General features: G+C 38.6%; 1 non-coding gene across 1 annotated transcript; it reads left to right on the top strand.

Annotated features, from left to right (window-relative positions):
- The first annotated feature begins 1,864 nt into the window (after positions 1–1,864).
- On the top strand, positions 1,865–1,970 carry LOC122018269. The gene has a single exon (XR_006121695.1). It is a non-coding gene; the product is annotated as a small nucleolar RNA R71 (small nucleolar RNA).
- Positions 1,971–15,664: the final 13,694 nt, after the last annotated feature.

Below are 15,664 nucleotides of genomic sequence, written 5' to 3' on the forward strand. Positions count from 1 at the left end.
CCCAAGAAGCGCTTGTTTTAGATCTTTAGCTCGACCCTGTTTCAGTTAATATGGATTAAACCCATGAAAGCACGGCTCTCCTCCTAGGGTTAATGCACTAGTCTACACCTTTAGTTTTGCTCATGCAGGACAAATGTACTTCTTATTGCTCGCTGGAGGGGACCTCTCTTGGAAACTGCATTCCTCAGCTTTGTGTATGTCCATCTTGGCAGAATTTCCCTGAGAAGAGGAGTCGTAGTTAGAAGAATCAGATAAATCAAATTCAATCCTTTTTTTACTGATCTCCAAGGATAACTTGTGACTTTTCACATCAATGAGGGCTCCAGCGGTGGCAAGGAATGGTCTCCCAAGGATGATTGGTATCTTGGGATCCTCCTCCATATCTAGGACAATGAAATTTGTGGGAATGATGCATCCGCCTACTTCTATTGGCACGTCTTCTACTATTCCCATTGGGTATCTACATGAATGGTCAGCTAATTACAATGCCATAGTAGTCAGTTTAATGTTCTGGAGTCCTAACTTCTTACATAGCGAGTATAGAAGTAGGCTAACGCTAGCTCCCAAGTCACAGAAAGTTTTCTATATGAGTTCAGACCTAATTTTACAAGGTATGGAAAAACTCCCTGGATCCTGAAGTTTCGGTGGAATATTTTTCATAAGTAGAGCACTGCAATTTTCTATTAATACTACGGTCTCGAAGTCGCCCTTCTGCCTCCTGCTAGATAAAATACCCTTTAAAAATTTTGTAAACTTCAGTATTTGGTGCAGTGCATCTATCAGTGGTACTTCTACGTAAATTTCCTTAATCTTCTTCAGGAATTGGTTAAACTCTTCATCCTTTTGGGATGTTATCAGTTTCTGAGGGAAAGGAATTATCTGACTTTATGGGGGAATTTGAAGAGTTCCTTCAACTTTCTTGGTGATCTCCTCTCCATCCCTGTTCTGGATCTGATTGAGCATTAGGGGAGAGGGCTCTTCCTCTGAGTCAGGTCCTTTCTGAGTAGTGATTTGGGGGTCTCCCAAAGTTCATCCGCTCCTCAGCTCAATGCAGTTGTAGTGTCCCACCGGGTTTATATTGAGCTTTCCTGGAAATGTCCCCTGTGCTCTTGAAAAAGACTGGGCTATCTGGGCTATCTGGGCTATCTGGCTGTCTTACATCTTTTGATGTTTTTCAAAATTTTACAGTCTTTGAGTCAATTGCTTGATCTCATTCTTCATCTCTTTTTGCTTTGAGAGAGCTTCTTCAAGCATCTTTTCGATTCTGGACAGTTGTGAAGGTTGTTGTTGTTGATAAGTCTATTGTCCAGATGGGTAGCTCTGTTGCCCAGGTTTATAGCTTTGTTTTGCTAGTCCTTGGTCTTGATTGTTCTAATACAAGAAATTTGGGTGGTTCCTCCATCCAAGGTTGTATGTGTTGGAGTACGGATTGTTTTACTTTTGGTTGTAACTGACTATCACATCGCATTGCTCAAGTTGGTTTATCTGTACTTGTATTGGCCCTAAGGGGCAAGTATCTTGAGCATGATCTATACTTCCACAAGTTTCGCAAACACAAACTATTGCATTGGTCGTGTTGTTTCCCATGGCCTCAAACTTCTTGGTCAGAGCGTCCAGCTTTGCAGACATGAGTGTGACTGCATCTACGTCGAATTTTCCTGACGCCTTTATTGGATTCCTTGAGAAAGAACCACCGGATCTTTTGGTTGCCCACTGATGATGGTTCTGTGCCACATTCTCTATGATCTCTTCAACTTCATCAAGGCTCTTATTCATTAATGCTCCTCCTACTGCTGAATCGAGGGATACCTTCGTGTGATAATTGATTACATTGTAGAATGTGTGTAGAACCAACCATTTCTCAAGGCCATGATGGGGGCACTATCTCAACATACTTTTGAATCTCTCCCAGGCTTCAAATAATAATTCTGACTCTATCTGTTTGAAGCTTGCAATCAAATTCCTCATGTGGGCAGTTTTGCTTGGCGGGTAGAATTTGTCCAGAAATTTCTGCTCACACTGCTCCCAAGACGTTATGTTGTTTGTTGGAAGAGAATTCAGCCACTGCTTGGCTCTGTCTTTCAGGGAGAATCCAAAAAGAAGTAACCTTACTGATTCTGGAGGGACCCCGTTCACTTTCATAGTACCGCAAATCTCGTAGAAAAGCTCTAAGTGATGGTTTGGATCATCATGCGGTCCTCCTCCAAATTGATTCTTCTAGACCATGTGGATCACTACAGGCTTGATTTCAAAATTGTTAGCTTCGATCGGCGGTCGAGTGATGCTAGACCGGACCCCTCATGCATAAGGTGTCGCGTAATCCTTCAACAGTTTGTCAACCATTTCTGAAGATTCTTATACGGCTTGAAATGCTTTTTGTAAGTTTCTTCTTCTCAAGAAAGTCCTATCAATCTCTGGATCGAACGGTAGAAGTTGTCCAGAAAGATTAGCTCTTCGCATGCAAGAACAAGATATAGAATTTAGTAAAGAAAAGAGTTGAAATAATATTTTTTTTTTTAGGCATTTTAATAAAAATATAGAAAATAAAGAAAAATAAAAAAAATAAAATTATTGATCTCTAAAATGCAAAGTATTAGAAGAAGGAAAGATAAAGGAAAAAAAACTAAGTCTAGTCTAATCTAATATGATTTTTGTTAATGTTATAAGCGTAGTCCCCAACAACGACGCCAAAAACTTGTTACGATTCCACAAGTGCACGGATTCGTCATTAGTAATAAAGATTATCGATCCCACGAGGACTGGTTATAAGCACTAGCAATGATTCACTTAGGATTAGCTAAACTACTGATGGTTGTAAATTATCTAAAGAAAAGAGATTGGGAAACGGAAACAAGAACTAGTGAAAAAAGAGTAATTAACTTGGTTTATGAAGAGTTCTAGGAGTTCGTTTTCATTGTGGTGGTATTGATGTATCACATTCTATCCTTTACTCATTGTCCATCAACATGCATTCGCTGGAAGCTAAAGCAACTATTCTTAAGTACTAAATAAAGAAGATCCCTGTGAAACCTTGTTACGGTTAACCCTTGTCACTAGGGCACCTTGGTAGATCACAAGAATGCAACTCTAATTGGTGTCATTAAGGATAGAAATAAGGGCTTGGTTTGGCCTCTTAATTCCTTGTGGAGAAGTTGCCTCTCCTTTCAAGGAAGTACCCTAGATGTCCATGAACGGGTTACCCCTGTCACTAGGGTCCCTCGGGTATACGATCTAAGATACTCTCTCTACGAGGTTAGCAATTCCTACACAATCAATTAATACGCAACAAGTCTCATGCATAGTAGTTGAAACGAAGCAAGCGAAATCATCCAATAAATAGAGGCATAAATATGAGTCTTACATCAAAACCAATCCACAACTACTCCCTCATCCTAGAACAAGGAATATACTCCATAGACACCGGAGAAAAACCCGAAGACATAATGTAATTAAGCATACAATTCTCGAAACACAAAGAGAGAAAGAGAAAGGATGCTTATCCAATGACGACGAGTGATCTTCGGATCCAATCCTTTGCTTCTAGAGTAAATGTGGTGATGAAGGATCGCTGGATGGAGGCCCTGGACAACGTGGAATGGCACCAAGGTGATTCTCCCTTTGATAGCTCACTTCCCCCTGAGGAGAAGGGTTAAAACCCTATTTATAGGCAAGGGTACGGCGCCGCGGCACGGCCGTGTAGATATGGCACAGCCACCTTCTTCTGCTTCTGGCTGCACTACACGGCCATGCCAATTGGCACGGTCGTGTGGATCTGGGGCTCGGCTCCTGGGACACGGCCGTTCAAGATTGCACGGCCATGCAAGGATCCATCTCTATTTGGCCGCATGTCCGTGCAAGAGTTGCATGGTCATGCACTGCTCTTCTTCTGTTTGGCTAGACGACCATGCTAGGTTGCACGACCGTGTTCTCTGCCTCGTTTCGATGCATCAACAATCGCTGTTTTTTCTCTGAAATTTGTCCCTGTCAACACAAAACCAAACAAAGAACAGATATCCGAACAAAAGAGTATTTATGATGAGTATATGATAAAAGAGATTATCATGCAAAGAATATATACATATAAAGCAAGTGAATGTACGTTAAAACATGCATAAACGATCATAATATTTACACACATCACGTTTTGCTCTGAATCCTGCTGGCCAGAGCGCCTCTTTGTTCCCTACTCATAGTTCTCGATCCCTATCAGAGGATTCAAACTCAGACAACCAACCCTTATCTAGCAAGCCTCGATGCAAATCTACTGGTCCTATGTTAGGATGTATACTAAAAGTCTAACTTTTGTATGAACATTTATTGAATAAACATTTATTTTGTAATAAGAATCACATTGGTCAAATGTCTGTATTTAGTTAAATGCAGTTGTCCATTTAATTTATATTGTAGGTAACATGGTGTGTGGTGTCACATAGAAGATCAAGTTATCAATTCTTTATAAATTATAAATAGTAGCTCACAACCAAGATGGATTGGGATGAACCATTGGAATGGTTGTAGTGTAATTTGGTATTAGTTTATCTTGACTATAAAATTACACTAGTACACTATGTGTGTATTGAGCAGGATCATTTGAGGTTGTTCCTTTTATACTGACTGCATAAAAGAACATAACCTCTATTATTATGGATGTGTCTACTCTTAATCCCGATATAATAACAAGCACATATACTTAGTATTTATTTCTTTAATTTATCAATGGGTGAGATTTATTCGTTAAATCAATAGGCCCGATAAGTTAGAAAATAATATTATTTATATGGTGTGTTATTGATTATAGAAGGAAACTGTGTCCTAGTAATCTAGGTTGATGATGTCCTCTTGAGGAGCTCATAAGGATTGTCATGTAAACCCTATAGGTGGATTAGTCCGACATGACAATGAAGTTGAGTGGTTCTACTCTTGGAGCTAGATATTGTTGGGACTTTTGAGCCGCAAAAATCGCTTTTTGCGTTGCGAAAACCCCGAAGTCCCATGCCACCGGATCCGTGCGAAGATAAAAATTTCGTGTATATGTTTTCTAACCTAGATCTACTCTAGATCTACATGGTATAGATTTATACCTTTGATGTGAAGCCCTTCGCTTATCCCGCTCGTCCAAGAAGATGTCGGATCTCAAGGGTGCCAAGTGAACACCCCTATATGTGTATCCACACAAACAATTAGGTGGAGAAAAACCTCTTAAGTGTGCTAGCACTCAAGGAGGTTTCGGCCAAAGTGGAGGAGAGGGAGAACAAGAAGAGAGGAGGAAGAAGATGAAAATCAATTGCCTTGAATTAGCACACAAATGCACTAATTTCACCTTATAAGTGGTCGGCCACTTCATGGTGGTTTGTAACCTCCATGGGATACAAGGGTCACAACTCTTGGTCTCTCTCATGAGGTGGCATACCATGAAGTAGTCTTGATGATGTGGCACATCATTATTGGTCGGCCCTCATGCCAAGTCATCAAATGAAGGCATATGGTCAAGTCAAGGTCAAGTCAAACTTGACTCTTAATCTTCCTTCTCAAGTCAAGTCAAACTTGATCTCTTACTTCCCATGGTTGATTAAATCCAACCATTTGATTCAAGCCAACTTAATTTAATGAATCTATATTCATTGAATTAAATTGATTCAATGAGTCATAATCTAAATTAGACTCATTCAACACATGAATCAAATTGAGTCCAACTCAATTAGTCTAATTTGGATTACTCTTAATCCAACTTAGTTCATCACATGAACCTAATCCTCTTGGTTCATCAAATGAACCTAATCTCCATCTAATTGCCCTTTGTGTGTGACCCTATAGGTTCTTGTAATGTTGGCAATGCTCCTAAACCCATTTAGAAGCATAAGTAATGAGTGGTATCTAGCAACACATCATTACTACCCAAGTTACAAGAATGTTGAGATCCAACATCACCTTTGTGACTACTAATTGTGACTCTTTACAATATATGACAATGTCCTACTATCCTTGACATCTAGATTGATTAATGTGAGGCATAGACCATGTCATCCTCTAATCAATCTAAATCTTGAACTCCAAGTAGACTCACTCTAATCAAATGAGCTCAATATTTCATATTGACTCATTTGGGCATGGTCATGCACTTATTGGTCTCACTCTATCAAGAATAGCGATGTCACTCCCGTTATATAGGAGGGATAGATCCCATCTACATCACTTACATCCCTCCACATAATTTGTTACATACCCAGTAATCGCCTTTATAGTCCACCCAGTTACGGGTGACGTTTGACGAAGCCAAAGTATGCAACTCCTTATGTAGGGAACCATGGTGACTTCAGGTACAAGGACTAATAGTCACACTAATAGTCACATGAGAAAGTATATGACACTCATATAACGATCCATGATACTTTCTCATGGAGGGTCATTCAGTATACATTCTCCAATGCATACCCATGTGTCAACTTGATATCTCTATATCCATGACTTGTGAGATCAAGTCATCGAGTTGACCTACATGATAGTCTCGTCGCATTAACATTGTCCCTGAATGTTAATACTTGACTAGGAATGATTAAGAGTAGTGTTCTCTATATCATCTCACTATCGATTCAACCAATCGATTGATATAGATAAGAACCTTCTACACAAGGACGCTATTATACTTAGTTATTTGGCACCAATACAAGTAAGTATAATAACCATAAAGAAATGCCTTTATAAATATATAGGAATATGATACATCGAGTCCATACAACAATCATCATATGATTGGCTCTAGGGCTCTAACTATCAATCTCCCACTAGCACTAGTGTCAATCAGTGTAGGCTCTAAGGCCCAATGACCTAGTGTGACCATCATGCTTTCTCTGTGTCAAAGCCTTGGTCAAGGGATCAGTGATGTTAGCCTCTGTGGGTACTCTATAAATCTTCACATCTCCTCTATCGATGATCTCTCGAATGAGATGGAAGCGTCGAAGGACTGTTGTGAGCTCTTCCAGCTTACAGCACCACCTTTCAAGTAAAACATTAACCCAGATTGCGATCTATAGTCATCCTGGTCAGTTTGGAAGCTGGCATCACTATAACCTTTTACAGCTAGCTCATCATCGCCTCTATATATGAAGAAATATTCTTTATTCCCTTTTAAGTACTTAAGAATATTCTTGACTGCTATCCAGTGACTTTCACCTGGATCTGACTGGTATCTGCTCGTCATGCTCAAAGCATACAAAACATCAGGACGAGTACATAGCATGGCGTACATGATAGATCCTATGGTTGAGGCATAAGGGATCGTATCCATGCGGTCTCTCTCCTCTCTAGAAGAGGGACTTTGAGTCTTCGAAAGACTCACACCATGTGACATCGGCAGAAATCCCTTCTTGGAGTTCTGCATGGTAAACCGTAGTAATACCTTGTCAATATATGTACTCTGACTTAGGCCAAGCAATCTCTTAGATCTATCTCTATAGATCTTTATGCCTAGAATGCAGGTTGCTTCACCTAAGTCCTTCATTGAGAAACAATTCCCCAGCCAAGTCTTGACAGACTGCAGCAAAGGAATGTCATTCCCAATGAGTAGTATGTCATCCACATACAATACAAGGAAGACAACTGTGTTCCCTACAACATTCTTGTAGACACAGGGTTCATCTTCATTCTTGATGAAACCAAACTGTTTGATCGCATCATCGAATCGAAGATTCCAGCTCTGAGAAGCTTGCTTTAGTCTATAAATGGACTTATGCAGCTTGCATACTCTGCCAGTATGTTGTGGATCTACAAAACCCTCAGGTTGTGTCATATACACATCCTCGAGTAGGTTTCCATTCAGAAACGCAGTTTTTACATCCATCTGCCAGATCTCATAATCGTGGTATGCTGCAATAGCAAGCATGATCCGAATGGACTTAAACATCGCTACTAGAGAAAAGATTTCATCATAGTCAATACCATGAATTTGTTTGAAACCATTAGCTACCAGATGACCCTTATATATCAGTCCATCCATGTCAGTCTTTCTCTTAAAGACCCACTTACACCCAATGGATTTTATCCCTTCAGGTGGATCAACCAAAGTCCATACTTGGTTGGTGTACATGGATTCCATTTCGGATCTCATGGCCTCTAGTCATTTCTCAGAATCTGGTCACATCACAACTTCCTGATAAGAGGTAGGCTCATTCTCAATGAGCATAGCATCATCATGGTCAGACAAGAGAAATGAGTATCTCTCAGGCTGACGATGTACCCTATCAGACCTGTGAAGAGGTATGTCTACTTGAACTGGTTGTTGTTCCTCAACTCCTTGTGGAACAATCTCATCATCCACAACACTTTGTGGTTCCAGTTCAACTTCCATCAAGGCTTCAGTGCTATGGTCCATAACCTGAACTTCTTCAAGATTGAATGTACTCCCACTAGTTTTTCTAGAAACAAAGTCCCTTTCTAGAAAAACCCCAGTCTTAGCCACAACTACTTTGTGTTGACTAGGAATGTAGAAGTAATATCCCTTCGTTTCCTTGGAATATCCTATAAAATAGAACTTATCGGATTTGGGTCCCAGTTTGTTTGAGACTTGACGTCGAACGTAAGCCTCATAACCCCAAATCCTCATAAAAGACACCTGGGCATCTCTCCCAGTCCATATCCTATATGGTGTCTTTATCACAACCTTGGATGGAACATGGTTGAGTATGAAGGCTGCTGTGTCCAGAGCATAGCTCCAAAGAGATATAGAAAGATCTATGTGACTCATCATAGACTGTATCATATCTAATAGGGTACGATTCCTCCTTTTGGATACACCATTCCACTGTGGTGTTCCTGGAGGAGTGAGCTGGGATAGAATCCCACACTCAGCTAGATAGTCATGAAACTCATGGCTAAGGTATTCTCCACCTCGATCTGATCGAAGTATCTTAATACTCTTGCCAAGCTGGGTTTGCACTTCATTCTTGAATTCTTTGAACTTTTCAAAGGATTTTGACTTATGTGTCATCAGATACACATAATCATATCTACTGAAGTCATCAGTAAATGTAATGAAGTACCTATAACCACCTCTGGCAGCAACATTGAAAGGGCCACATACATCACTATGTATAAGTCCTAATAAGTCAGTCGCTCTTTTACTGTGTCCACTAAAGGGAGTCTTGGTCATCTTGACCAGTAGGCATGACTCGCAAGTCTCATATAATTCGAAATCAAATGAGTCCAGCAAACCATCTTTTTGGAGCTGGGATAAGCGTTTGCCATTTATATGACCTAAGCAACAGTGTTAGAGATAGGTTTGGTTCATTTCATTTGATTTGAACCTTTTGGTGTTTATGTTATAGATGGGGTTCTCTAAGTCTAGAAAATAGTGTCCGTTTATCAGAGGTGCACTACAATAGAACATATCATTCAAATAAACTGAACAACATTTGTTCTTTATTATAAACGAAAAACCTTTCTTATCCAAACAAGAAACTAAAATTATGTTCTTAGTAAGAGCAGGCACATAACAACATTCATCTAGTTCTAGTACAAGCCCAAAGGGCAGAGATAGATAGTAAGTCCCTACAGTAACAACAGCAACCCATGCTCCATTGTCTACTCGTAGGTCCACCTCCCCCTTCGTCAATGTCCTGTTATTTCTCAACACCTTCAGATTAGTACAAATATAAGAAGCACATCCGGTATCTAATACCCATGATGAATAAATGGAGAGATTAACTTTTATAACATATATACCTGAAGTAGAAGTCTCACTTCTCTTTTTCTTAAGATCTTCCAGGTAAACTTTGCAGTTCCTCTTCCAGTGCTCGATCTGACCGTAGTGGAAGCAGGTAGCATCCTTGGTGACCCCTCCTTTGGGTTTCAGTGCCTTGCCTTTACCCTTGGCTTGGGACTTTCCCTTACCTTTAGGCTTGCCCTTGCCCTTATGTTTTTGTACCATCAAAATGGAGTTGGGCTTAACCTTCTTAAGGTTGAGCTCAGCAGTTCTCAACATGCTAAGCAGCTCAGGCACTAGCTTGTCAATTTCGTTCATGTTGTAATTCATGACAAATTTGTAACGTCCGCCCTCCCTGCTAACCCTAAGGGACGGGGCTACGATACTCTACGTACATATTACAACGGAAGACTTAAAATAATTTTTCTTAGATTAATAAAAACTTTTCTTTTGTTTGCATATCCGAACTACACTAATATGGTTTCCATAACATGATAACAAGATAAATAAAAACATAACATCAAGTCAACCATGTAGTACTACAATTTATGAAACCAAAGTGTAATTCCTAAAAGTTCTTAAAGCAGGTTCTTATTTGGTTGTCTAGCCACCGCCACACACATCTCTTTGCCTCTCCTGCTACTCCTTTAGCTCATCCAGCTTTTTCCTTTATCTGCGGACAAGGAAAGTAAGCTGTGAGCACTCATGGCTCAGTAAGTTCCTTTCCTACTCACTAAAACCAAAAATCATTACATAATCAAAGAATATATCAACATAACATGATCTCAACTAGTCATGGCATAACATATCATACTCTTTAATCATATCATGCAACATAACAAAATCATAATTAGTCATGGCATATCATCTCTTAAAGCATAGCATGAAATATAACATAATCATATCTAATCATGGCATCTCATCCCTTAAAGCATAGCATGGAACATATCGTAGTCATATCTAATCATGGCATATCATAAATCATAGCATTATCACAACATGATCATAAAGTATATGCAATATGATTTTGAAAACATGTATCCGAAAAAAAATGTGTATGTCTCATGATCTTTAAAACCATTTCTTCTTACATATATACTTGAACATAATATCAACATATTGGGGATCCCGGCTTAGTACCACATACATACATAATGCGCGCATCCTAAGTAGATCCAAGGTAGCTAGTCTTAATCCTACTAGGAAACTAGGCCCGTAGCTCGACCTAGGGGCACGTAAGGAGCCCACCCTTTACTAGGCCCGTAATTCGACCTAGGGGCACATAAGGAGCCCACCCTTTTGGTACAAGCCATTCAAAGTAAAATACATGTCATACTTATACATATCATACATCATACAAGCATGCATCACTTAGGCATACATCATATAAAAGTATGCATCACTTAGGCATACATCATGTCATAAAGGTATGCATCACTTAGGCATATATCATATAAAAGTATGCATCACTTAGGCATACATCATGTCATAAAAGTATGCATCACTTAGGCATACATCATATAAAAGTATGCATCACTTAGGCATACATCATATTAACATGCATATCATAAAAGCATACATATTTTAAGCACATAGCATATCATCAAAGTATGCATATTTCCTTCCACATAGCATATCATAAAAAGCATGCATATTCTAAGCATATAGCATATCATCAAGCATGCATATTCTAAGCACATAACATATCATCAAAGCATGCATATTTCTAAACACATATCATATCATAAAAACATGCATATTCTAAGCATATAGCATATCATCAAGCATGCATATTCTAAGCACATAACATATCATCAAAGCATGCATATTTCTAAACACATATCATATCATAAAACATGCATATCTCTATCCACATATCATATCATAAAAAGGTATAAATCACAAGCATACATGGTTAAGCATAAGGGTGTATCATGTTATTATACTATCATAAGAGACATGGTAACATAGTTAACTTGGGTTCTAAGCTTCCTAAACCCTTGGGTTCCTATCATGGCCGAACCCCCTTAGGTCTCAATTTAGGTAAAAAAACAACCTCCAAGCATGTGAAACCTAAATTATCATTACATGAATTTCATAGGAAGCATTATAAGTATGATTCACTTGGTTTCTAAGTTCTCCAAGTCCTTAAACTCATGCGGCCAAACCCTATCAGTATATAAACAAGGTCCCAAATGTCATGAAAGCATGGAAACCTTAAACCACATTTATAGCATTTTTTTCCAAGTAACATAGTAAGCATATTGAGCTAGTTCCTAAGTCCTTCAAGCCCTTAACATATGTCATAGTCAAACTTTTAACAAGTGTTCATGAGGGATAAAAACAAACATACAAGCATGTGAACTTGAACTAACATCATGTATAAATTCATAACAAAACATTATACAACATGTATGGCCAAAACTTACCCTAGCCTCAATTAGGTCATTAAACAACATATAGCATGGGAACTTTGTCTTTCTACTTATCATATTCCATGTCAAGTGACATAAGCATATTTAATTCTTGTTCTAGGGTTTCTAGGGCATCTATTCCTTCATGGCCGAAACATACAATAGTTCATTTAGGTCATGGAAAAATTATACAAGCATGTGACACAATCAACACATTATCCTATTTTCATAAGAAGCACTTTTAACACATTTGGTTTCATTTCTAAGGCCTCTAGGTCTTTTAAACCCTACTTGGCCGAAACTCAACAGTATATAAACTTGCTTCAAATATCCTAAAAGCATAAGAAATCATACAAGTTTCATAGCATGTATAAAGACAAGCATAATAAACATACATGTGAATTGTGTCTTAGGCTTCCTAGGTTTCTTTCCCTTTTTCTTTTATTTTTCCTTATGGCCGAAACCTACCATTCTTTAAACTAGGTTTTAAGTGGCCTAAAGCATGGAAAACCTAAGTAAGTTTCATGGCAAAAATTACTAAGAACATCATATACAAAGTTGGTTCATAAACAAGCTAGGACCCTTGTGATCCTACATGTCATATATCATGTAACTAATTTTCCTATACTCAATTTAAACATAAGAACATTAAAAAACTTTCATATCATAATATCACAGAGGTCTTGAGCATATTATAATTTTGTTTAAGCTTTTCTAACTATCCATCTTATCATGGCCGAAAATCTAAAATAAGAGTTCATGAATTTCTAGCAATGTTCAACATGCAATTCTTTAAGAAAACTCTATATTCTATCATACAAACATGGTTACTTAAAATTTAAAGGTCTTCCTAACCCTAAGCCCTTTTCTTGGCCGAAACATATAAATGGATTTCTTTTGGTTCCAAGTAACTTTTAAGCAAGAAAACCAATAAAAGATCCTTAATAGTTCATGGAGAGAATCTTGCATTAGTTTGGTTACACAATATTTTCCCTAACCTCTTTAAAATATTTTTGGCCAAAATTCTAGGGTTAGGTACTCCTCTGATCAAGCATCATTTAGGTATAAAAACATGAAGAAAATCCTTCCTACATAGCATAGAAAAATATCATGAAATAAGGACTTGTTTAAACCTTCCTAGATTTGAAAACGCTTTCTTTGGCCGAATTTTTCTTAAATTCCTTCCTAGGTTTTCTAATCCTTATAAAATCCGAAAATCACATAAAAAACCTTGTACCACAGGTGAGGGGAAGCTTACATCCTTTTCGCTTGTGGATCTAAGGTATGGTGATGGAAGAAGTAGCCTCTTCTTCTAGTTCCTTTCCCTTGATTCCCTTGCTTAGTCCTCCTTGTATCTTAGGCTTTCTTAGGAGAAAACCTTGGCTTTGGGGCCGAAGATGGAGGAGAGGGGACTGATGGTTTCGGTGAGGGAGAGGAAGAATGAGAGAAAATGAGAGAAAAATAACCTTCTCTTTTCTTGCTCCCTTTTATGTTAAGGGGGAAGAGGTAGCAAAATTAATTTTTGCTTTCCTTCTCCCTTAGCCTTTTTTTTTTCCTATTTCCTATTTATTTTATTTATTCATTTATTCTTACCATTCATGATGAAATAAGGGGGATTGAATCCTCTTAATTCCCTCTTTAAATTTTTGGCAACAACAAAGAGGAAGAAGGAGAGAAAGGGAGGAAGGCAAGTTGCCTTTCTCTTGCTCCTTTCTTGTTTTCTTTTGGCTAGCTTTTACTCTTACCTTTATCATGAGTTTCCCTCCTTTGCTATCAATATCTTCTCTCTATCCCAATTGGTTTCTACTAATTAATTCTATGAAATATAATATAAGAGGTTCATGGTTCAATCCTTGACCTCCTCTTCTTTTTATTTCATTTTATTTCTTTTTGCTTCAACTCACTTCCTATTATTTTTCTAAGGAAAAATCCCACATTCATATATTTATCTTACAAGCTTAGTGGGTATTACAAAATTGACTGTAACTCTTCGGCAAGGATTGCAAGATCAAGTCAGTGGCCAGCTCTTGGCCAAGGGGAAATCCCAACCTCTGTAGGTTTTCTATGTACCCAATCATCTTGAGTACATATGGACCTACAGGAGTCCTCTTGCATCTTGCACTGAAATAGTGCCTTAGAGATCTCGAATCTCTCGTGCCTAGCTTATCCTTGATATAGTTGACGAAGATGTTCAACCATATCATAAACACCCATCAACTCGTGTTGCTTCTGAAGTTTAAATTTCATGGTTACGAGCATGAGACAGGACACATCTAATGTGCCATCTTGATGCTTCTTATAAGCATCACGGTCAGCTCACATGGCAGTGGCAGGAGATGCCTCGGGATGGGCATCTCCAGGACGTACAGTTTCCTTTCCTGAGTGAGAACAATTCTCTGGTTCTTGTACCAATCCAGGAAATTAGCTCCATTGAGCTTGTCCTTATGAAGGACAGAACGCAGGGAGAAGGTGTTCATGTTTGACGACATGGTAATCTACAACAGAAAATGCAAAAAATAAATATCATATTCCACTAATCATTTAATTAGGCCTTTAACTAAATGATGCTCCCACTGAATTATAAAACTTTTGTAGAATCAAGTCATGGATGTGGTCAAACTACACCTACTAGATTCTAACCAACTAGCTATAATTCTTACGGGATAAGATCCACATCATACTACGCCTTGAGTTAGCTTTGGCTAAATCGCCCAAGACTTAGTATGATCGGTAGGTAACTAATTACCAATTACATCTCTATGCAACTCTTGTTTATAGGATCAAGATCCACATGTATATTAAAACTCGAGTTAGCTTTGGCTAAATCGCCCAAGAGTTAATATAAATGTGATTTTGACCTATCTACCAACCATTGGAAAATGCCTATAGTTATACCCGATCCAATTGAGTTTAACTAGTTTTAATCAATCTGATTGAGTTTGTACTCACCCAGGCGCTGATAGGTGGGACCAAGATTGTCCCTTCGCACCCTACCAAGATAATATGTGTTGCTATGCTTTGGCAGATTCAACAACAACATGTGATCGAGGTAGTGATGGGTCTCACGGCATGGTAGGCATTTTGAGTTGACGTGATTAAGATCTAATCTAATCGTTGATGTGTATCATATACGCGATTAAGATCTAATCTAATCGACAAGGCACTAATTAATTACTCTACTCTAGCATGGATCACATATACACACACAAGTAATTAATTAAAATATGATTAGGTCATGGCCCTACTACGATCTTCTCAAGCCAATGAGAAGATCGGACGGTCAACCTAAGGTCAACAGCTTCTCCAAGCTCCTCCCTTTGACCGTCATGTGTTGCTCGCACCCTCCTCGTAACTCCTCCTCGAGTGGACCTTCCATAGCTCCATTTTGTACATTACAAAGATGAAACTCGAGTTACATTTGAGTCTAAACTATTTTACAACAGGAAATAAAATAGAAAAAGGCACGACGCGCAGGTCGCATAGCAAATACAATACGCACATCACACAAAATGGCGCGCAGGCTATAATATGAATTACAACACATTTTGTCCAA

The sequence above is a fragment of the Zingiber officinale genome, chromosome 8B, assembly GCF_018446385.1.
Source record: "Zingiber officinale cultivar Zhangliang chromosome 8B, Zo_v1.1, whole genome shotgun sequence".
Taxonomy (NCBI): domain Eukaryota; kingdom Viridiplantae; phylum Streptophyta; class Magnoliopsida; order Zingiberales; family Zingiberaceae; genus Zingiber; species Zingiber officinale.